A 24,869-nucleotide genomic window follows, 5' to 3' on the forward strand; every position below is an offset into this window, starting at 1 on the left:
CGTCAGGTGGTGAACAAACACATCCCGCTTGTCAAACGCTAAACGTACTTGCACCATATGAGAAATTTGCTCAGTGGTAACTGATGGGGCGAAACGTGTAAAGAATAGCCACATTCGCGTATCAGTGTGTGGAATTATATCCAGTGTATCTGAAGCAAGCGGTGATCCCGATCCTCTTAGTAGTGGTGTTTGCGGGTTGTGAAGTGGTGTTATGTTGATGTAGGATGACGGTTTGATTGCACTTACACTAAGTGAGGCCGCCAAAGATGGGAACTGTGTTTGTGTTGGTGTAATAGTATCGGGAATATTGTTAACTACTGAGTGCAATGCTACTGAGAAGGTGTAATAGTATCGGGAATATTGTTAACTACAAACAGGAACGCATCTCATCCTTCAGCACTGCGAGGAGATTGCATTTAATAACGGCAGAGATTTGTTTTGGCAGCTCACTACGGAAGCTCGCTTTAAGGTCGGCAATGCCGGACGATAAGTCGACAGTGGTGTGGGTGTAAGGGGTAGACGACCTAAGCACAGCCGAACGCGGATCTCTATGAAACTTTACACAAGCCTTACATGCCCAAAAAAGTTGTGCACAGGACTCTATAATAGCGGACAGTTCCTCGGAGAGTCCACTGCATGTGAAATGAAACTCGGCATTGCACCAACCCTGGCATTTCACAATTCGATCAGCAGGTACGATGTCGATTGGCACAAGCAGCGCAGATACTGGTCATTGTAAAATGGTACAGCAATAGTTGAAATGGGGTATTGATTGTAGCTTAAGATAGATTTGATGCCCACGGTATCGATGAATTCACTGCAGGTACGCATTATAACATTAAGCAGTTGGTTTCCCTTCGCAATAACGCTGTCGATATGAGGACGAAACGAAAGTTTTTCATCTAGTAACACTCCCAGGTCGCGAATACATGACATTCGAACAAGATGCAAGTCTCTCATCGAGTAATTAATGTGATAGGGCTTCGGGCTCTGCTGAAAGAAATGCACTGGCATTTATCCACACATACTTCTAGTCCGTTTCTGATGCACCAACTATCGAGATCATCAAGGACTATCTGGAGGCGTTGACAGTCACTAGCGTTTTTCACAGGAAGAAATATTTTCACATCGTCGGCGTACATGAGGTGAATTATTGCTGACCGATCGCGGTCAGCAGTTCTTCGGTCGTCCGTTGGCGACCGATCGCGGTCTGCAGTTCTGATTATTGCTGACCGATCGGGGTCAGCAGTTCTTCGGTCTTCCGTTGGCGACCGATCGTGGTCTGCAGGTCTTATTCTTATTGTACCGTTGCACCTTCCGTTGGCGACATATACTATCCAATCTTCCAATCCAAAAACAGCTGTGTGCCAGTACCCCCTCCTCCCGGTCATCAGTTACCATTTACAAGGGCCTCAACGCGTCTTTCCGCCTAGGGCCCCCGATTCCCCTAATCCACCACTGGGGGCCTTCACGATTCTAGTTAGTTTTTAGTATGGAGTTTGACAGTTACAGGCTGAAATCATGTAAACATTCCATACAAAACCACACAAAAAACTAGCCTGCAATTTTCAGTCTAGATTAATCTAGCCACAAAGCTAGAATTAGATTCGAGTACCTGCACGAAAACAAGGGTTTGTTTACATTTATCCCAAGGTGTATTAAAGAGATCAGGTGATGCAATATAGAATCAAAGTGTATGTAGTCCAGGTGGTCTCATAGCATTTTTTATAACCAATTTTGAGCATCACTTTTTAACAGAACGAGAGAAAACTTTCCTCAAACGAGCTTTCTGGAGGCTTGACAAATACTCAAAACACTCTTAAAATCTTCATTCAGAAGCAGAAGTGATAAAAATCAGCCTTCTAAATTCATACACCTTGGGATAAACCCACGTGTATATTAGACTCACTTATATAGCTGCTCGAAAACTGCTATACAATGCAAACAGCTGACAGGCTGAAATTTCAGCATACGAACTTAAAACGGAAAGGGCCCCACTGTTGGTAATAGTAAATACTTTTCAACAATTGATTAAAAATCCGGATTTTTCCAAATACCAATAGCTCCTAAAATTTAAACCAAAACGGCAAAGCCGTCCTTGCTGAATAAAAAAAAGCTCCTAGACGCCTCAAAAACAGCTTTTTATACGTCAAAGGGGCATTACGATTTATTAAGAATGCGGATGGGCCTCAAAAACAGTCCGCCCACGTTCCAAAAATTTATGAATACGGTACTTTATACAATTCAACCAAGGTATATCTTTTTGGATATATTTAAAGAAACTCGACCACCAGTGGCACGTTAAACGGTGGGCGGACTAGGCGGCCGCCAGGGGCCCCGGCGATCTAGGGGGCCCCGGCAATCTAGGGGGCCCCGTCATTGTGGATGTTCGACTTCGTATCGATTCTACCCCCCCCCCTCCTCTGGATGGGACTTTTACCATCTATTTCAAATGGATTTATTTTTAATTAATTCATTTTTCCCATCGCTTCAAGCACTGTATCACGAGGGCCCCGAACTGCAGAAAACCGGGGCCCCATACTACTCAAAGCAGTTCATTAAATGTTCTAATAAATCTGCCAATACTTGCATCATAGTCGCAAGCGAAGAACGCTGCGACACGCGCGCACAGCTCAAATCGATACCTCATCATCGTTGGCGCAAAGTATTGGCCAGAGCGAGAAATCGTCAAATTTTGCTGGTGTGGATGGCCTGTGCACGAGACACCGAAACCCAAAGCCACGCAGAGCAACTTGCTGCTAAAATGGAATGCACAGAACGCAGCGCTTAACTACCACCGAAAACCCGTTACACAACACAAGCATACAACACACCCAAACAAAAATTTAAAGGCCCCTACACAGAATTTCAATACACCGGCTCGTAATCGGTAAAATTAGCAGGAAAAATTGACTAACATCAAGCAAGCAACGGTGCTCCAGTGGGTAGAGGTTTCATTCGAGAAACGATTCCATCGATATCGATTTGTGCGCTTTTCAATTTGGCTTGGATGAAACGTGCCTGCGCTTGTCTGGGGCCCCTATACAGGTGTCCCCCGAGATACGACTGTATTTGGGACCGAAAAAATGTCCCAAAGCAAGGCGTAAGTCGCAAAAGTCGAATGTCGAATGAATATGAAGTTTATAACCGAAGTTGAAGAGTTTGATTTTATGATATCGTGTATTTTATTTAAAATAATGTTCGATAATGTAATAATTATATTTAAAAAACCGTAAACAATATAGATATTCAAGATAGGGTAGTTGTGGAATCTTTGGAATTATGTGTATAACGGTTATCAGCCCAGATATTCAAAAAATACATCAATTTCTTGTCAATGACAACTTTTAACTGTCAAAATCAAAATCGTCGTATCTGCGAATCGTCGTAACTCGAGAGGGTCGTAACTCGGAGGACGCCTGTACTTGTTTTGCAGATGTGTGCCGAAAACAGACAGCTGTTTTCACGCGAAAAATGGTATTCACATCTCATGCCTGAGATCGTGAAGCGTGCCTGCTTTTAACGCAGAACCTTAAATTTTCACGCGGGGCATCGGCAACGGAAATCGGCAAGGGAAATCGGCACAGGGTGGTATTCATATGTCCAAAAAGGAACTTTTTGCGTGAAAATAAGATAAAAAATCGTTACAACTACACTGAAGCCAAAACTCAAAGGTGGTTTACAGGGCCCCAACGATTATGTGGACTCTTCGATGAAGGGGCCCCGTCGGTAAGGGCCCCCGTCGGTAAGGAGGCCCCATCAATAAGGGGCCCCGTCTATGAAAGGCCCCATCAATAAGGGGGCCCGTCCATTTTTACCCGTCCATTTGGTGTCTTGGTTTGGATGGTCCGTGCACGAGCTCACCAAAAAAACGCGGAGACACTTCCTGCTAAAATCGAATGCACGGAACACAGAACAGAACGCTGCGTTATACCCCAAAGAAAACCCCTTGAAACAGCCACAATCACAAATCATACACAGACAAAATTTTTAAAGACCCCTACATAAAATTTCAATACTCCGGCTCGTAGCCGGAGAAATTAGCAGAAAAAATTGACACCAAGCTCGCGTCGCTTTAAAAAGCCTAGGAAGGTCGTTTGGTCAACGGTGCTTCGTGGGTTGAGGTTTCATTCGAGAAATGGTTAAATCGATGTCATTGTGTGCGCTCTTGGCTGGGATGAACCGTCCTGTTCTTGTATACGGGGCCCCTGTTACCGCTTTGCGATTTTGTGTCGAAAGCAGACGGCTGTTTCACACGAAAAATGGTATTCACATTACTGGCCTGGGATAGTGGATTGTGTGTGTCTTTTAATGCAAAAACTAAAATTTTCATTCTTGGCCCTAATCGAACACATCAAGTTTGAAACCGAAGAGAAGGGGAAATGGGAAAGGTTTCAGTTAGAAGGAAGGGGGGAATGGTATAACAATACTCAAGGAACCTATGGACCATGTTCATTTATATATGGTTTTTATCGACTATTTCAATTTTTGCGAATACAACAAGACCAAAAACCGTTACAGATGCATCTACATACAGCCATACACAGCCATAATACGAAGAACAATCTCCATTGCCTCGGCCATTTGGGGCCCCGTTGATGATCCCGTCGATTCAGGGGTCCCTTCTTTTCGTTGTTGTCAACCCAATATACCCCCATTTTCCTCCCGGGAGTTATGTTTACAATCTGATTTAATATAACTACCAGACCTTTCAGAAGCATATTTATTTTATTTATCAGAAGTATTTTACTATCAGAAACAGAAAACATTTGACTTTTTAACATGTGCAATATTTTTACCTTAGTTGGAAGCGCAGAACGCTGCGATACATGCCTACAGCTCAAAACAATATCATTTCATCATCGTTGGCCCAAAACGTTGGATCAAATGCATTGAACGCTACGCACGAGTTGGGTAAAGCGAATATCCGTCACAAGAGATGGCTCACGCAAACTACATGCACATACGACGTTAAAAGGCTCCGAAACCGATCTCAACACAACGGTTCGTAACCGGAGAAATTAGCAAGAAAAATTGGCTGACACCAAGTACGCTCTTTTTATCTGTTGAGGTTTCATTCAAGAATCGATTCCGATGTCGATGTGTGAGTTTTTTTATTTGGCCTGTGTCTATGTTATCGCGCAAAAAATAAGAATTCGTGCCCCGGCTAACCTTTGGGGCCCAGTCAAAATTGTGGACTGGACGAAGTGATGGTGGAAAGGCAAGCTGTTGAAGGGTTTGGGTCAAATTTGGAAGGGTCGACGGAAAGCGATTTTGAATGATAGGAAGGTCCTATTCATTAAAAAATAACTGAACATATTTTAATATGACAATTCATATCGTTGAACTATTCCAAATTTGATCACCATAACATGGATTGTCGGACCAATCAATATGATCAAATTTGACGAGAAATTAGAAAATAGAAACGAATAATTCCATAAAAACCTGACTGTTGATTTTACGAGAACAATGGTGGCACACTTTTGATTTTTAAGGATGCAACGATTTTCTAGGAGCTTTATTTTAAAGAAATGCGCTATCAATTTGTCTGACCTGGTCTTACTTGTCCGTGGCCTCATAATAGTACTGAACGATTGTACGTTTGTCTCGATAATTTTTCAGCTGTTAACTATTTTGTACCATCTTCAGATATATCCTGAAAAAAATTAGCAACATGGAAGGAAGGGTACATTGAGAAGCGATATTGCGATTTTGCTTAATTGTTTGGAACTTTTTATGACTTTTGCACACTATGCTGCAGACTCTTAATTGAAGAATCTTTACAATCAATTTTCATTTCATTTCATTTCATTTCATTTATTTAATACAATATCTGCCATCAAGGCTAAATATAAAAGACTTAAAACTAATTAAATACTAACAAAAAAACAAAAAAAAAAGAGAGTAATAGAAAACTAAGGAGAATAATTAAAGGGAATAAGAAGAAAAAATACGGTTACGGAAAGAGTTAAGAGAGGAGTCGAAATCAAAGAGATAGTAAAAGTGGTTAAACAATCTGAAACAGAATAGAAGAGGGTCATTGAAAGTATAAAGAGTATGACGTGTTTCAATTGACAGAGGATCACGTGGACGAAGAGAACGAGAGGGAACATACAGCGAGATGGACGAGAGTAAATCAGGAGCATCAGTAGCAGAAAGTAATAAGCCACCAATAAAACAAGCCTTAAACACTTGGCGGCGGAAGCTTAAAGAGTGAAGATTGAATAACTGCAATCGCGTTTCATAGGGAGGTAGTGAGGCAGCACCGAACAAACGACGAAAAGCAATCCTGGTAAAGAGGCGCTGAATGCTTTCAATTCTCGAACAGCCATCAATAGTGGGAGGATTCCAGATGATACTAGCATATTCAAGAATAGGCCTTACCAAAGCACAATAAAGGATTCTTAGGATGCTTTGATCTCTAAAAATAGAGGTAAAACGTAAGATAAACCCAAGGGTTCGGTTTGCTTTTAGTAGCACCTCAACAAGCTGCAGTTTAAAGTTAAGACGACAGTCAAGTATAATACCAAGGTCACGGATGGACATAACACGAGAGAGGGAAGCGCTAGAGAGAGTATAGTTAAATAAAACAGGAGAAAGAGAGTGAGAGAAAGAAATAACAGAACATTTTTCGGGACACAGGCGAAGTAAATTGGATGAACACCAATGAACAAATGCATTGAGGTAATGCTGAAGTCTCAGACAATCAGAAGAAGAAGACACAGGTAAAAAGATTTTGATATCATCCGCATAAAGAAGATGATCATCAGGAGGTAAAACATTACAAACATCATTGATGAACAAAGAAAACAGAAGTGGACTAAGCACACAACCCTGAGGGACACCTGACGTACAAAAAAACTCCTCAGATAAGTACGACCCGGTTTTAACCCTGCATGATCGATTACTTAAATATGAGGACAGCCAGCTAATAATGCCATCACCAAAACCAAGTTTAGACAATTTAGCTAATAATAAAAAGTGAGGTAAACTATCAAAAGCAGCATGAAAGTCGGTGTATATTGCATCAAGTTGGGTACCGGCCTCAAAAGATCTAAAAATATTGGAAACAAAAGACATGAGATTAGTTGAAGTAGACCTACCAGGCATAAACCCATGCTGTTTAGGGCTAATAGCTGAACTACAACTATGAAGTATGGTTGGAAGGATACATAGCTCAAAAGTTTTGGCTGTGGCGCATGTTTGGGTTATCCCACGATAATTAGAAACAATGCTACGGCAGCCCTTTTTGTGTACCGGAAAAAGCCAACAGGATTTCCAAAGAGCAGGAAAAACCCCAAGAGAAAGTGAAAGGTTGAAAATTTTAGCAAGGTGTGGAGCAAGCACGTCCTTACAGTTTATTAAAACAGAGGCAGGAATGCCATCTGGACCAGGAGTAAAAGAACGTTTCAACCCAAATAACACCTGTACAACTGTTTCAGAGCTAACCGAAATATCGTAGAGATTAATTAAGTAAGTTCTCTGGCGTGTAGAGAAGCCCACCCTCAATAAGGTTAGGGTCACTAACCGGTGGCTCAAACATTTGGGAAAAATGTGCAGAGAATAGCTCACAGATCTCAACAGGCGTAGAGGCAGTTCGAGAATCAAGTACCATTTCATTAGGTAACGAATTGCACCCTCTTCGTATCCTAACAAATTGCCAGAAGGATGCTGGATCAGAACGGAAACGCGATTGCAGTCTACTCGAATAGGCCTCAATACGAGCCCTGTTGTATAGTCGATGCGCAGAGGCAGCGTACTTAAATAAACGAAAGTTGAATGCAGATCGGTTCAGACGATACCTGCTAAGATATTTCATTCTATCCTTTTTTAGGTTGCGAAGAGTACGATTGGACCAGGGAGGATTAGGAGGGGAACGAAAAATAAGTGTACATGAAAGGAGTGCAGAGGTTAACAAAGCATTAAACGATTGGACAGCCTCGTCGACCGATGTACATTGATAAAAAAAGACCAGTCGGAACGAGATAGAATTGAATTAAGTTTACGATAGTCTGTGAGCCGAAAATTATAACGAACACTCAATGAATTAGGAGCAGAAGGTAATACATTCCTAACCCTACTAGCCCTAAATAAAGAAGACGGTAACGCAATTTCTAGGGCAGGATGATGGGCATCCTGGGGCAGGAGCAGTGACGAAGCAGGATACACAGAACAACAAGCTGCTGCAGCAGAGTTGGAGAGCACCAGGTCCAAATAATGATTTAAATGGTTATGCACCCCGTTCAGCTGATAGAGTTCATGCAAGTTTAACATATCCAAAAAGCAGGAACTGGATGTATTCGAAGAAATATGTGGCACATAATGTCTTATAGCTGAAGATGAATCTGACCTTACTACGGTAGAAAGAAAGGGATTCCAAATAGTTGCGGTCGCTGCTCAAATACGGTGGCACATAAACAATCCCCACATAAAGACGAAACTTAGAAAAAGAAACACGTATACATAAAGCTTCAAGCGTGGGTTGATTAATGTTAAGTGCCACAGAAGGATATCGAACGGAACATGCAAGTAGCACACCACCCCCACGCGAACGTTCATTGTTTAACCTGCTTCGATCGCAGCGGTATATGTTGTAGGCATCACTATCAAGGACCATGTTGGATGGAATCGATTCATTTAACCAGGTTTCAGTAAGGGCAAGCATTTCAAACCCTGATTCATTCGCAGAAAGGCGCAATTCATTGTTTTTGGTGTGAAGGCCTCGAACATTTTGGTAATATATCACGAATGGGTCTATTAATTGTGAGCTGTTCTGTTGCTGAGATTGAATTGTGATTGAAGCCCCACCCCCGGTGATAACTGAGGCGGTGTGGGAGGAAACTCCAGTTGAATAGCCTCTAGGATCTCGGACCTCTAGGATAAATCAATTTTAGTAATTGTAATTTAATAAAATGAATTTGAAACTTGCTTGGATGATATAATAATTTAAGAAAAACAACAATATAACCAATCGCATTGTTTAATATCATAAACCAGTTATTTTGTGTATTAACTGTAATAATATAATAATGTATGTGTAAAAAATGCATTCTCCTGGCCCTCAACGCCCGATCATTTAGAAAACAGCTGATCTAAAGCAGTTCTATGGTCCGCGGATCACTTGAGACAAACATACTGCAATACAGGGTATTTCCAGTTACTTTCGAATGAAAATATTGTTTTTCCCGCGTGCAAGAAGTTATCGCTCTGACCGATTGAAAATGAAGTGGCCGTAATTCGAAGCAAGACGGTACTTCAGTATTCATTGTAAAGGTAAACACCAACTTAAAAGCAAAATATTGTTTTCATGTTATGCTCACGATGACGATTTTAAATCAAATCGTCCGTACTATGAAACACGAGCTGGAAACTGTAAAGTAGGAAAGAAAATATCGTTTAGAACAGGGGTCTCCAAACTACGGCCCGCGGGCCGCATGCGGTCCTCAATAGCCTTTAATGCGGCCAGCAATGACTGGGTGAAGGTTAAATTAAATAGCTTTCTTTTCTGACTAACCTATCAAAATTAATTTTTTTATTTCTGGTAGACGAAAATCAAGATTCAATAAAAGAAAGCTCCAAAAATTTTATGTATTTTGCTAGTATTTTCTTATTAAAACAAGATTTGAACTTCCACCCATTCTAAAGGTAGCCTCAAAATGGTCCTCAACAAAGTTGATTGTGAAGCAATGCGGCCCGCGAACTGAAAAGTTTGGAGACCCCTGGTTTAGAACCATCGTTCTTGTCAATAAAACACAAACGTAACTAGCTTAGCGAAAACGATATCTTTCCGACCTTTAACTTTTTTTGAGTATAAATAAAACCAACTCCGATCATGGCAGGTCGGATTTGTTCGGATTGTCAGGATAGGACTACCCAAGGAACATTTAAAATTTTATCATAGTTATAACGATGTTGCTACGGAAATTTCATTACGCCTTATTTTTTTTAAAGTCGTGTATGTCCTCATAAGACTAACATAAAACTAACTTAAGACTGAAAGGGCCCATCTACAGAACTCTGTTAAGACTACTAGTTAAAACCATTTCTAGACCTTTAAAACGTGAGGCGCAAATAAACTATCAAAATAACAGCATATTGCTATGGATATGTGCTTGAGATGGCAATGAAGCATTGAATATGAAGTCATAATAATGGTTGAGAGTTATTTGCGAATTTTTATGTTGTATTGAAATTTTTTCTAATGAAATTGCTCGCGTATGAGCAGAAATCCATGCCAAGAAAATTTCACTGTTGAAATACATTATAATAATTTGAAAAATATCAAAGCGCCTCAATAATATGCAGCTTTTTAGTTTAAAAATAGATTTAAAAAATACAGATTCGTTTTAAACGACCTCGATTTGCACCAAAAAGAGTGTCGTAATAACCATGAGGTGAAGGTCGTTTTGGAAATTGCCATTTTTTTCTTCTATTTGTCATGTAAACTATGAATTTGTTTATCAAAATATCTACATGGCTGACACATATTACACACACAAATGAACAATGATATTAATAAAAATGGACTCCATTGTCTTAAGATCTAAAGGACTTTCCGGATCACAAGTTCAGTTGGTTTGTAGTGCAATATGTGTGGCTAAGACCTTTTTAAACAGCACATAGCTATAGGAACCGCTTGTGCAGACTTATAAGTTTTAAGAATCTCCTCGTACAGGCAGTGTCAGAGATACTCGGAATCTGGTACACGCATATTTACATAATCGTGACTTTCTCAGTTACATCCATTTTTATTTATTAATCAAATTAGAAATACATCGAATAATCTTTGCAGGGGATAAAACCACCCACTACAAGCAAAAGAAAAATAAAATTAAATATTGTTTGGCTAAAAATCCCAGAATATAATTTATGAAGAAGTTAGAAACACTCGGCTTATCAACGGTTTTCGTTAAAAGCGTATTAGCGTAACCTGTATAGCCTGTTTCAAGTTCCCTTCGTCCAAGACTTAATATGCATTTAATAAGATCAATTGATATTGATGCCTTAGTCTCAAATAACAAGTTTTGAAACGTGCTTAAGAATGCGTTTACAGGTTGATTAAAGCCAGCCATTAAAACTCCAATTTTAGTATTAACAGGCAGTCTTATAAGCGACTTCAGAACGTTTTAAAGGTTTAACAACTTTAAAGACTATTAAGCATCTTCAAAAGACATGTAAAACTATGTGGCTCAGTATATTCATAGTAAAGAATGCCTTAAGACATGATTAAGTATAAAAGACATGGGAAATGTTTCTTGGGTAAGCCTATCCATCATCTATCGACTTCTCATTTAAGGGGTTTACTTATGTCCTCCTACCCAAGGTAAGCCCTCTAAACTCCAACGTCCTAAAGGTTTTTATGATCGCCTAGACCAGGTATGTAAAACTGTAAAAAGTAAAAAGTGTGTGAAAAAGTAGGGTTGAGCGATATTTTCTAACAGAACTGCCGTGTGAGAACGCGACAAATGAAAAATATCCTATTTCAATAATAATGATAAAAGAAATAGCATGTGACTTTCAAAATATATTATACATTTTTTTAAAGACACAATGAAAACTAACATCACACATTTTTAAATAAGGAACGATTCCAGATTTCAAGCAAGGAGTACAAAAAGTCAATTTGTTTCTTCTTCATCTTCTTCATTAGCACAACAACCGTTGTCGGTCAAGGCCTGCCTGTACCCACTAGTGAAGTGAGCTTGGCTTTCAGTGACTTATTGTTACCATAGCAGGATAGTCAGTCCTACGTATAACGGGGCTTGAACCCATGACGGGCATGTTGTTAAGTCGTGCAAGTTGACCGGCCCAAAATTCAATTTGTTTAACAATGAAATATGTGTAGATGTCCCATGTCATTGTTAAATGTGTAACTGCAGTTGTCATCACGATCTTTACGATGCTGATAAAATTTTTCTTTATATACTATAATTAAAATTAGAAAAAATATAAGAAAGATTCAACATAGGTTTGAGACACGCGCGCGTACAAGTGGATATTCGGGATCTATTTGGGGGAATTAACGGTTTGCACACGGTCTGGGAGGTCACAACAGGATTCACTCATTGATGATTGTAAGTGGCAAATTCCACATACAATACATTAGGTTCACCTGCTTCGGAAGGTAGTGCCCTAGAGCCAATCATTGGGACTAGTGGAACTGGCCATATGCATGTTGCAGTTGTGTTCTAATAAGTAGTGCGCCGGATCCATTAGTTGGTTCTTGGCGAGCTACGTAAGGGATACATTAGATTCTCCTGCTTCGGAAGGTAGTGCCCTGGAGCCTGCCATTGGTGCCAGAGACCCTGGGGCCAGTGGTTGGCACTAGTGGAACTGACCATATGCATGTCGCAGTTGTGTCCTGATAAGTGGTGCGCCAGATCCATTTATTGGTTGTTGGCGGGCTACGTAAAGGATGCTAGGGAATACCATTGTATTCGATGGAGTATGACCCGTTTTTTCTTGATGAAACTATGTTGGTCATCTTGGGTGTGTGTATGACTCGGACAGTTCCTCTGAGAGTTTTCCGATGCCACCACTTGCTTGTACAAAATATTTTAATATACCTATCAGAGTAATATTATCGTAAAGATACTTCCGTCCTTCTCTAATCTATGTTGGGGAAAAAGGTGGGACTCATCATCATCAACAATAATGATTTTACAGTATTTTATTTAAATGTTGAGGTATATTTTTATTCTCAACTTTGCGACCCGCGAATCACTGATAATCTGTACTTGCGGCCCTCTGATGAAATGAGTTTGACACAGCTGGCCTAGACGACCCGCACAACAAAATCGAGCAGTTTTTGAGCTCGCTTTCTAGCTCGCTTTCCGCCGAAACCGATCGAGAAAGCGAGCAGAAATGTCCGAAGAACCGATCGAAGCTCTTGATCGGTTGAAGCGTTTACGGTATTTCGAGAGAGCGCGCTGTATGTGTTTGTCTCTTTTTGACAAAAAAGCTTCGGTACGCAACCGTGTTGGCGCAAAAATGATGATTGCCGAAAAATAGTTCACACCCATGTTCTCTTTTTCCCCTCCTTCCCCTTTTCTTCATCCTTTCACCACATTTTATCGTTATTGGTTCTTGCTCTCTATCTACATTGAGCGAGTGGCTGACAAGTTTTCGATCGCTTTGCGCAGCGGGCGATCAAGTGTCGAAAGTCCGCTTCGAAACAGTATCCACAGTACACTAAATTTTAACATACCACAAAGCCTTTCTGATATTACAGATTGTTTAGTCATTGATATCAATTAAAAATTGGCAAAAAAAGTATTGATATTGAGGTTTTTATTGATGCGCAGGGTGGCAGTCCATTCTGCTCATGTTCATCTCTGTTTTTTTATAAAGTTTTATACAGATGTGAACTGTATTTTGTCGAAACAAGTTTGTTAATTTGGTATGCACACACGGCTATAACGAAATTTCAGCAAGAACAGCAAAGTGGTGTGAAGATTTTTCTCAACCAAAACGTTAATCCCGCAAGCCGAATACGCACCTAAAATTTTATCGGGGTGCCTGTAAGCAGTTACCAAATCAAATTTTTGTTCATCACGAGCAAGCGGGCATCGCATTATGTTTTCTTTTGAGGCTCAGGCATGTTGTTTTGACAGAATAAATAGCTGCATTTTCAGTAATTTGTTTTACTGATATTCAGTGAAACGACAAAACCATGTATTACTCAATAGCTTTCAGTAAAAAATGTAACTGCAGCAAACTTAGAAAATTTGCAGAGTATTATTCGTACACCATTTCATCCCCCCCCCCCACCCCCCCTCGTTGATGGATTTGGTGAAGGGGCATCGTATACCATAACGCCTAGGGCCTCGGAGAGGCTTGACCCGCCACTGTCGACCACTCCGTTTGCTTGTTCGTACGCGAGAGAGCGTGCCGCCCAAGGTTATTAGACGCTATACAGGTTAAGGCGGCGCTCTAGCAGCAATCGAACACGACATCCGACACGAACAAACCCATATAATCATATGGTGGTGCACTGTCAGACACAAACCAACAAACAAGACAAACATGTCAAATCCCATACATTTTTCATGTTCGATGTCGTGTTCGATTGGTGCTAGAGCGCCAGATAAGACAGAGCGTTTGAGAGGGTCACCATTATGCATACCTTGTTTACAATTCGTCTGTCAAAATAGATGCCGGCCAGCAGTTGCATGGCACGAGCAACATAAATAAGTTTACAGAAGACGAAATTACTGCTACAATTTTTCTTCATCCTAACTCGTGATTATACTATTAACTATTAACGATATAAATAGAATACGACTTCTATGTTGGATTAGTTAATGCTGAGTTAGTTTTGCTTACATGCCCTGGATATCGTCGGATTGTCTCATAAGTTTCAATTGTTATACAGGTTTGGTATATCAGTACCAGCTTCAGTGGACGAGTGATTATGCCGCCCAGCAGCAGCAGTGTCCAAACTAGGTGATTATGCTGTCCCGGATGCTGCCCCTCGTGTGAGAAGTGGGCCCTCGAGGTGGGATAATAGCTTCGCGCATAATAGCTCATTCTTTATTTATTCGGAGTGGAACGGACATGGAAGAATTCAGTGAAAGAGTATCAATGTGATAACACCCTTTTGACGATGTTGGTCAGGGAACCTGTGATGATCTGGTGCAACAAATGCTACCGGCTTCACTTTCCCAACCGGCATTATCGCGCGATTTTTATGTGTATCTATCATTTTTCTCATTCTAACATTCACAACGTTTTTCATTCTGCCTCGCTCTTCTGGGTGCCCAACCGGCATTATCGTGCGATTTTTATGTGTATCTATCATTTTTCTCATTCTAACATTCAGAAAAATTTTCACGCTGTCTCGCTCCTCTGGGTGTTGGTCTGGTTTTGCTCGCAACTTGGCTGTGTCACACCAACCATCCTCATGTTTCATATGGCTCTTCTCTTTCCATCGTTCGAGAGAAACTCTTGTGTCTCGCTTTTCTGGGACTTGTCCAATTTCGCTTGCTACACCAAGCGTTCACGCAAGCGATCTTCTCTCGTCCGCTCTTTGTATCATTGTACAGGTACTCCCCGATATACGCTATTAATGCGGACTGGAGGCAATAGCATATCTCGAATATTAGCAAATGTCGACTTTTCAGTCAAATTATAGTTAATTTTCATACTGGATACGGACTGGAGGCAATAGCATATCTCGAATATTAGCAAATGTCGAGTTTTCAGTCAAATTATAGTTAATTTTCATATAATTTTGCATGAAGTGGTAGGTTTTTGCCACTAAATTAGTTATTTGATATGATTTCAACTGAATATTACAATTGTACACCTTTTGAAATGGTTTTTAATATTCGACCAAAAGGGAATTTATTTTGAATTTGATATTCGATGTGCCAATTTAGCACAATTTGCTCAAAGAATTTCCAAATTTAGACAAAAAGTGTACAGCTAAATCGTGTATATTGAGTATGGCGTATATCGGGGAATACCTGTATAGCCACCAGAGGAAAGCGCTGCTTCGCGTTCATATGAAAAAGTGGTAGTGTAAAATCAAGTTTGTAAGCAGAAGGACGCGTCGATGCGTGCTCTTTTTTGCTCTCGTGAAACCAGTACGGAAAAACTATTTGGTAAGTCCAGCCTTTAATAGAGGGTTATATCAATCTGTATCAAACTGAATGGTATTAATAACTGGTGATATCAAATCAATTTCGTTTTCTATAGCAAATCGTAACACACGCACAAACGGAAGTGAGCACGGACCACGATAGAAATAATCAATTGGTTGGTAAGTATTATGCTTCGCGTTAAATGGAACAGCGGTTTTCAAAATAGATAATATTTCCCTCTTTCACCAGCAGTGCCAAAAACAAAAGGACAGGAGAGGTAGGAACGATCATTCAACGCGTTAGCACCGGACGAAGGAGAAGCGGCAGGAAGGCAGGAACGATCCTGCAACGTGCTAGCGCCTGGTAGAGGAGAGGCGGCAGGAAGGTAGGGACGATTATCCAGCACGCTAGCGCAGCATCTGGGAACAGCGAGGAGGAGGCAAGCAGGAAGAATTTTTAACGCGTGCACACCATTCGACGAAGACAACGCTGGATGAAAGGAAGAACGAGGAGAGAAGGCAGGCAAGACGGGTACGTGTGTATCCCGCAACGGGTTTTCGGCAGTGTGAAATGTGAGTATTGAAAAGTGTATGTGTGAGTAGAGGTAAAGAGGCATAATAAAGAGCGAATGTGTGGAATGGGAAAATTAAAGAGAGTCTGTGTTTATTTTGGGAGAGAGGAGAGAATGAAAGAAATTGAACAATAATGTAGCATACAGAAACTACATGTATGATACACGTTGTCGCACCGTTGCAGAAACGTGCTCTTTAGTGCTGCTAATGAGCACGATTTGAGAACGTTTTGAGCCCGTTTTTTCTCACACAAAATTTTAAAATGTCGCGCGATAATGTCGGTTGGGGGATACTTTGAGTGAGGCGGCATCCCAACCGACATTATCGCGCGACATTTTAAAATTTTGTATGAGAAAAAACGGGCTCAAAACGTTCTCAAATCGTGCTCATTAGCAGCACTAAAGAGCACGTCCCTGCAACGGTGCGACAGCGTGTATCATACATCTAGTTTCTGTATACTACATTATTGTTCAATTTCTTTCATTCTCTCCATTCTCCCTACAAAGACTCTTACTCTCATTTGTCCATTATGCACATGCTTACGCTCTTTATTGTACCTTCTTACTCGCACATACATATTTACATACCTCACACAATTCACACTGCCTAAAACCGGTGTGGGATACACACGTACCCGTCTTGCCTGCCTTCTCTCCTCGTTCTTCCTTTCATCCAGCGTTGTCTTCGTCGAATGGTGTGTACGCGTCCTGCTTGCCTCCCTCTTGCTGCTCCCACGTGCTGCACTAGCGAGCTGGATGTTCGTCTCGACCTTCCTGCCGCTTCTCCTCTACCAGGCGCTAGCACGTTGGAGGATCGGATCGTTCCTGCCTTCTTTCCTCTCCTGTTCTGTTTTCGGCACTCCTAGGGATAGAAGGAAATATTAACTATTTTGCCAACAGCTGTTCAATTTAACGTCAAGCACAATACTTACCAACCAATTGAATATTGCTTCTGTCGTGGTCCGTGCTCACTTCCGTTCGTGCGTGTGTTACGATTTCTTTAAAAAAACGAAATTGATTTGATATCATCAATTATTAATACCATTCAGTTTGATAAAGATTGATATAACTCTCTATTAAAGGCTGTACTTACCAAATAGTTTTTCCGTACTGGTATCACGAGAGAAAAAAACGGACACACACCGATGCGTCCTCCGCTTGCAAACTTGATTTCACACTACCACATTTTCATGTGAACGCGAAGCAGCGCCTTCCTCGTGTGGCTATACAGGTATTCCCCGATATACGTCATACTCGATATACACGATTCCGCTTTACGGTTTTTTTTCTAAATTTGAGAGTTCTTTGAACAAATTGTACTAATTTTAGAAATCGAATGTCAAATGCAAAATAAATTCCCTTTTGGTCGAAAATTAAAAACCATTTCAAAAGGTATAAATTTGTAATCATCTGTTGAAATCAGATCAAATAACTAATGTAGTGGCTAAAACCTTCCACTTTAAGCAAAATTATAAGAAATTAACTATAATTTGACTGAAAACCTCGAAATTCGACTTACGCTAATTGTTCCGGGCCCGACGGCCAAGCCAACCGCGAGGGTTTCGGTCGTTTTGGAGCGCTTGGTAAACCGTCTGCTGCCACGGAACAGCACGTCCCGGGCAAAGGGTTTCGGGAGCGTCATCGGTCCAACTCTCCTTCACCAAACTACTTTCAGTATTGGCCTACCAGGCTAGTTACCTCTTTTCCAATGTAAATTGGGAGGTCTATTCCGTGGTAGCGCCGCTACTGATTTCGTTAAGCGCTGTCAAGAAGGGAATCGTATTCGCCCAAAGCTTCATCCGGGAGAATCTTAACACCAAACAGAGAAATGCACTCATCACAAGCTTGAGTAAGACTGATCTATTATATTTATTTCCTCCTTTTATACTCTAAATTACAAGCTATCATAGCCTACTAAGAACAAAATATAAATTATTTAATTATAAATTCAAACAGCCACCTTCGATGTGGTCGCTGCGCAACACTAATATTCCAGATACGCTATTGCCTCCGGTCCGCATTAATAGCGTATATCGGGGAGTGCCTGTACATTGATGCAAACAGGAGAACGCTTGCGTGAACGATTGGTGTAGCAAGCGAAATTGGACAAGTCCCAGAAAAGCGAGACGCAAGAGTTTCTCTCGAACGATGGAAAGAGAAGAGCCATATGAAACATGAGGATGGTTGGTGTGACACAGCCAAGTCGCAAGCAAAACCAGACCAACACCCAGAAGAGCGAGACAGCGTGAAAATTTTTCTGAATGTTAGAATGAGAAAAATGATAGATACACATAAAAATCGCGCGATAATGCCGGTTGGGAACGGTTAGTTTGAATGACGCGACATAGTCGTGTTGCAGCAACGTGTGATATGTATCATGCGATGTCTTTTATTGTACATGCGTCTGGATTTTTTAATTCATGCAGTGGTTGCGATGAGAACGAAAATTCTCTCACTCACACAACCACAACCCGTACACGGAACGTACGCGAGCTGTCAGTTTGTAATGCAAACAAAGTGTTGAAGTGGATCTAGTAGTTGATGTGTTTCTAAATCATTAAAATAACAGAAATATATTAGATACGGTAAGTGTAACAGTGTCCGCTTTGTTTTGTTTGTTCTCAACAATTTGGCTGATATGTTTTTGCGTTGGATATAGACTCCGAAAATGAACCAAAACAACATGCCGCAGTCCGGTAGAGGTAAGAAGATTCCTGCATCTGGAAAAAGATCCCGCAGTATTTTGGAGCAGGAAAATGAAGAACCTGGAACTGAAAACAAGATAAGATTGCAATGCATTGTTTACATGTTCGATTGTTAAATGTATGCAATTATTTTCAGCGTGCAATATAGTCCAACCGAAGTCAAGCCGACAAATTAGTGCAAATTTTAAAACCGTCATCAAACCGTCAAAGACCAAAACGGAAACCATTGGTAAGACAATATTTGTAGGAGTGTTTTCATTAATTAACGTGTAGCATTTTCAGTGAGAGAAGTTGTTTCCGATAACAGCACAACGAAGTTTACGATCCAAGCAGCAAGCACCTCGTCGTCGTCATATTCGAAAAAGGAAAAAAAGGCACTCACTAATGGAAATGGTAAGGAACGAGGAAATATATCTGAGGAAATTGTTGGCGGATGACCGAAATGCAACGAATAGTTGTTATCGGCACCGTATATAGGACAAATTATGACGAACATGATTGTAACCCGACAACAATGATTAGGGTCGACACCAACTCGATACATCCACGGGTCAGATTTGATCCCAACTCAAAACAAGCGCACCCGATGCACTTCACGGGTTGGAATTGATTCCATTTGGATCACACCCACGGATTAACAAATGAAACGTATGACTCACCAGTAGCATAAAATCATTGCAGACATGTTGTGCAAAACACACATAGAAAAACAGCCTGGCTTGCAACTGCTGCTGCTGCAACGCACTGCTTGTCCAAAATACGTAGTGAGAAGATCAGAGTAGCTCGCGAGCGGCCTATATGCTTAAAATCCATGCATAAAAAACAGCCTAGCTCGCGAGCGCACTGCCTATCCAAAATCCATGCAGAAAAAACAGCCTAGCTCGCGAGCGCACTGTCTATCAAAAATACGTAGCGAGAAGATCAAAGAAGAGATTGTTGTGATTGTTGTGCTCCCATCGAAGGTGTAAAAAAAGTGTATTTTTGTGTATGGATTTTTTCTCACCATTAACTCTATACACTATTATTCGGGAACAAGCTGCATTAATTAAGCAATACCTCACGAAAACTATCACCGTCCAATTAAAATCATATATCCGTCCAATTAAAGGTATGGCTAGCGCGAGCGGACGAATCGCCGCTCGCTCGTGATTCGCAGTAAGCAATAGAGCCAGCTCGCTCGAATCGTCACAAAGAATCATGTTGCCAATGACTAGACCATACCAAACCTAAACAGTTCTCCATTCAATAACTATACCTGGCATTTTTTCCAAACACCAACTAACATGCATCACTCCGTTGGCATAGGCATAAAAAAACACATACCCTCTAACCTTATTAATATTTCTACCAACATACCCGCAATAGCCGTTAGTATATCTTCACCAATAGAATCCACAATTGTTAGTCATTCGCCCTTCTCTACCTCCTTCTATTGTTGCTCAGGAGATGAAAACTGTGTTACCACAGTTACCGTCATCTGCAATAATACTTGGCGATTTCAATGCCCAACATTCTACCTGGCTCTAATACTCGTGGCCATATACTACATGACTATATCTTCTAGTTTTTCTGTTTCAATACATAACGATACCCATGGCAGTGATCACCACCCGATTTTTGTCCATTGCCATCAACTAACCCACAGCCCTCAAAAACGTCCCAGATGGAAATATGAGGAGGCTGACTGGTAAAAATATAAAATAGAAATTACATACACACTACCCTTAGATGATCCTCCCTCCTTTACACGCTTTACAGAGACAATAACAAATGCAGCCTTAAGTAGTATCCCTCTTACAAGGGCAGAAAGTTCGTCCCCTGGTGGAATAAAAAACAGTTGCCTTTGCCATTAAGACTCGACGAAAAGCACTCAAGAGTCTTCAACGCTAAAAAAAAAAAAAGAAACAATATTTTCACACCGCTCTTGGCCGATCAATACCGAGAAGCCAATCGAGAATAAAGAGAAGCCTTCAAATTTGCAAAAAATCTATCTTAGGGCAATTTTTTTTAAATAACCCTAAGACAACCACCAAAGTAATATTCCAGCAAGTGGCAATTTTATCCGGTAAAAACCACAAATCAACTCCAATCATTCTAAAAACAGAAAACACCATCATTCCACCAACAGAAATACATGAGGCTTTAGCTAGATACTTTTATGATACATCTGCCACACATAATTTTCCATCTCATTTTTTACCCCATAAATTCATCTCTGAGTCCAGACCCGATTTCATTAGCTAAACATTGAAGGTAATGAAAAAGCCGACGAATTGGCCAAAAAGGGTACCGAAAGTCTAAATACCATAACAAACAAATTAAGAATAAGTGATGCAAACAACAAGATACAAGAAAAAATGCTAAGACAAACAAAAGAATGGTACCAAACAGAATGCACGCAGAAGGGGAAAAAATTTGAGGAATTCCAACAGGAGTTTGACACTAAACCCTGGTACTCAGAGATACCACTAACAGCAGAGGAGATAAAAAAAAAACAAATAAAATCCTAACAGGACATGACACGTCCAAAAACTGGCTATCTGTTATGAAAATAGAGGATGAGGGAAATTGTTTGATATGCCAAACACCAGAAATGGGCCACCACAAAATATTCCACTGCCTGAAATATAACAACGTAAGAGCAGCATATCCTAGAGTAACATGGGATATTTTCAAAACGAATTGGAAAGAAAGGAATGGAAGAACTATTAAACAAATAATACAATTTATGAAAGAGACAAAAATCAAAATATAAAAACAACTTGAAACGGAACAACAAGAATTGAACACCATACCATCAACATACCGATAAAAGAACACAAATGTCACAATACAACTTACATAAAAAACAGATACGAGCTAAAAGCAAATGACTCCGGACAGTCGAAGTTTATAATAGAGAAAGTAAGCCTCTGTGTATGGAAAATCGGACCTAAGTCTGATAGAACATAGGAGGATACATCCTTTCTCGTCAAAGAAGAAGAAGAAGAAGCTCTTTTCAAAACCAACCATTAAAAACACAACTTTTTTAGCGCGTTATACTTTAAAATTCATTTTCAGTAAGAAACTGTCATTTTAATTCCTAACAATTGTTGTTAATGCTGTTGATTACTACGCATTAGTACAATGTTGTGAGCGATAATTATTATGTTTTATTCGCCGTCTTGACGATTTTAGTATACGACTGCCCTGTACAGTAAGGCCAATTGTATAGAATGACGAAAAACTGAAATAGCACGAGTAATTGATTTTCATCCCGGCGTTTGTATGGCCGTTGCCCACTGTCCATTCGTTGTAGGGTTGGAGCTTTTTGAATATTGAATAAAATAGGTAAGAATTCGTCTTTCGAACTATTATAAAGTGGGAGTCCATCAATGTTTATATTTAGCGATATACTGTCCAGCTGATGAATTGCTGGGAACGCCTGCTCGAGACACTCCATTATGCCAATATTTACCATCACCTATCGTGTATATTTCTATAATACGGTCTGTTTATGGAAAAGTCCGTGGATCCTTCGGAAAAGTTCCCGGTATCCTTTTTTAAACCCATATGCGACTTCAGGGCATTTTTCGTATGTTGAAACCCACGGACCAGCTTTGAAGATCGTTACAGTTGTTCATCACCATTACAGGGTTTTACAATTGATTGTAGACTTTCTGCACATTTTTTTAAATTGTCGCTATTGATTTCTTACCAGCAGCATATAATTTAGGTTGTGCGCTATAGATTTTTGAAAAGGTGCAATTGATTTCAACAGGCCATTTTCTGACAGCTTTACCAGAGGCGCGTTTAGAACCCTGCAATGAAAGATCGATATGCTGTAGAATCGGTTACTATTTTTAAATGCCGTCTGTAATCAGTGTAAAGCAATAAATTTGCTATGAAAATCGATTATTTACTTAAATACTAAATTTACAAATACTTAACGTATGTTGTAGCAACATTTAAAAAATAAAATCATATGAAATAAAAATATCCACCGATGTTTTTCAAATTTGAAGATGTGGAACTAGGCACATAAGCGCAGATCATGAAAACGGAATCGCGCAATCCGCTTCACGATTACCAAAACACACAAACACAAAATAGAAACAAACGTGTTGCAAATAGTTCGCAGTTGGAACCATTAATTTTGGTCATATTGATACAACAGTGCATCGTCGTGTACCAATAGGTATGTATTTCACAACAAAAAAGATGTGCAACATACTCATGTTAACGGTTTTAGATGCGTCAACAATATTTATCTTCCGGACGGGATTTGATAGCAGTTTTAGCAGCGGTCTGTTGTAGGTAGTTCTAGTTCAACTCTATCGTTGTCCCAATTTAAAATAAAGCAAACACATGTAATGCACGTATTTGTTTATATTATTTCAGCAAACATGGATGCATCAGTTGCCGCACCTCGACGCCGAGACTAAACAGATTCTCCTAAGGAAATTGTTCACGGGCTTTGGTCATCTTGTGTCAATTTGATATAAGGTTTTTTTTTGGTAAATTCATACATTTTCTAGACTCAACTTTGACACACCGCTTGCAGAGATTGATGAGAATCATCCTGTACCTTACGTTCAGAGGCTTACGTTAGACTATTCCATCGTCGTTACTCAGTGCGCCAGTTTCCACTCTAACACGTTGTTGTGGCGGCAGTAACAGTATAGCACACTCTACTAACAGGTGTTGTATCTACATAAAGTTGTGCTGTTTTGCTAGCCGGTTAGCAAATATTTCCTGAATAGCAGTAAAACTATTAGGAATAAAAAAATAATAAGGAACTATATAATCAATAAAGCATGATACTATGGGTTTATTTTTCCCTTATCAGTTCAAAGAATCTTAACAGCTTTTGGTGTTGGTATTAATTCAAGGCAGGATCTGTTCATAAACTAATTAAACAATTTAAACGTAGCTAGGGAGTTTATTTCTATCACTTCACTACAGTTCATTACATCACAGTTGTTCATACATAAATTCAAGTCAGATTAGTTTAAAGCTAATAAAAGAAAACAAAAATAATTCAAATCAACTATCAAGATTACTTAGAATCGAAAAGAAAAGAAATTTTCAATCCTCAATTACTAAACCTCGCAAACAACGAGCCAAGTAAGCCCCCATATTCCTAACGTACCCTTCACAATCTTGGAAAGTGACAAGGTTAGCTCAATTTGTGATAGTGTCGCGCACACGAAAGTGTCTTTCGGAGCAGCAGCTTAAGAAAGGCACAGTACACGCCGACTTAAGCACAATAATAAACGCACCTACTGGCTCTTGGCAAATAATCCCTTCATTAATTTATTCAATCGATTTTATACTCTAAATTTGCTGACCGTCGTCGATGAGCATATTCTTCTTAGTCTATTCTTCTTAGCCTATTTTTCCATTTAATCGTTAAAACAGCGCGCATCGCTGGAGCGTTGCATTCGACTCTAAATAGAGCGGCTATGTATATTGTTATTTTGAGGATGAGCTCCATGATACGGGCCTAATTTTGAGCTTTTTCCTTTTTGGTATTTGACTTGCTAGTTCTTCTGCTTTAGCTTTTATAACGTTAACATTTGTTCCCTTCCTTTTTCCCCAATTGGAAATGTTTGATCTCGTTTTACCTCGAGTACTGCTAGTTTTACAGTTGGCCTATTAACTAAATTATTACCTACTTTGATTCGAGCTGAACGAGTTTGTCGGTCTACGCCAGTTACCAGCTCGCAGATTCGGCCTTTAAACCATTTTCCATTCCTCTGTTCATCAGGAAACGTGACAATATCACCTATTTGTATTTGCTTTGGGAGATACTCAGCTATCCACTGTCGCCAATATTGTTGTGTGATTGCCTGGGCCCTTTTCCAATCGGGCCGTACCAATTCTATTTTGGTGATATCTGAGATATTCGGCTCTGCCTCGCCGGAACAACCTAGCAAGAAATGAGCTGGAGTTAGGGGCTCGTCATCTTCTTGTTCTAGTGTTAGTGTTAAGTGAGTCAATGGTCGATTATTTGTTAGGAATTCT

At 40.1% G+C, this 24,869-nt stretch overlaps 1 long non-coding RNA gene across 1 annotated transcript; it reads right to left on the reverse strand.

Annotated features, from left to right (window-relative positions):
• Window positions 1–16,971: 16,971 nt before the first annotated feature.
• LOC121601641 lies at window positions 16,972–17,273 on the reverse strand. Its single transcript, XR_006006149.1, has 3 exons — window positions 17,252–17,273; window positions 17,091–17,156; window positions 16,972–17,020 (listed from the first exon to the last, which is right to left on the reverse strand). It is a non-coding gene; the product is annotated as an uncharacterized LOC121601641 (long non-coding RNA).
• Between the last annotated feature and the right edge of the window lie 7,596 nt (window positions 17,274–24,869).

The sequence above is a fragment of the Anopheles merus genome, unplaced genomic scaffold (assembly GCF_017562075.2).
Source record: "Anopheles merus strain MAF unplaced genomic scaffold, AmerM5.1 LNR4000134, whole genome shotgun sequence".
Classification (NCBI taxonomy): Eukaryota; Metazoa; Arthropoda; class Insecta; order Diptera; family Culicidae; genus Anopheles; species Anopheles merus.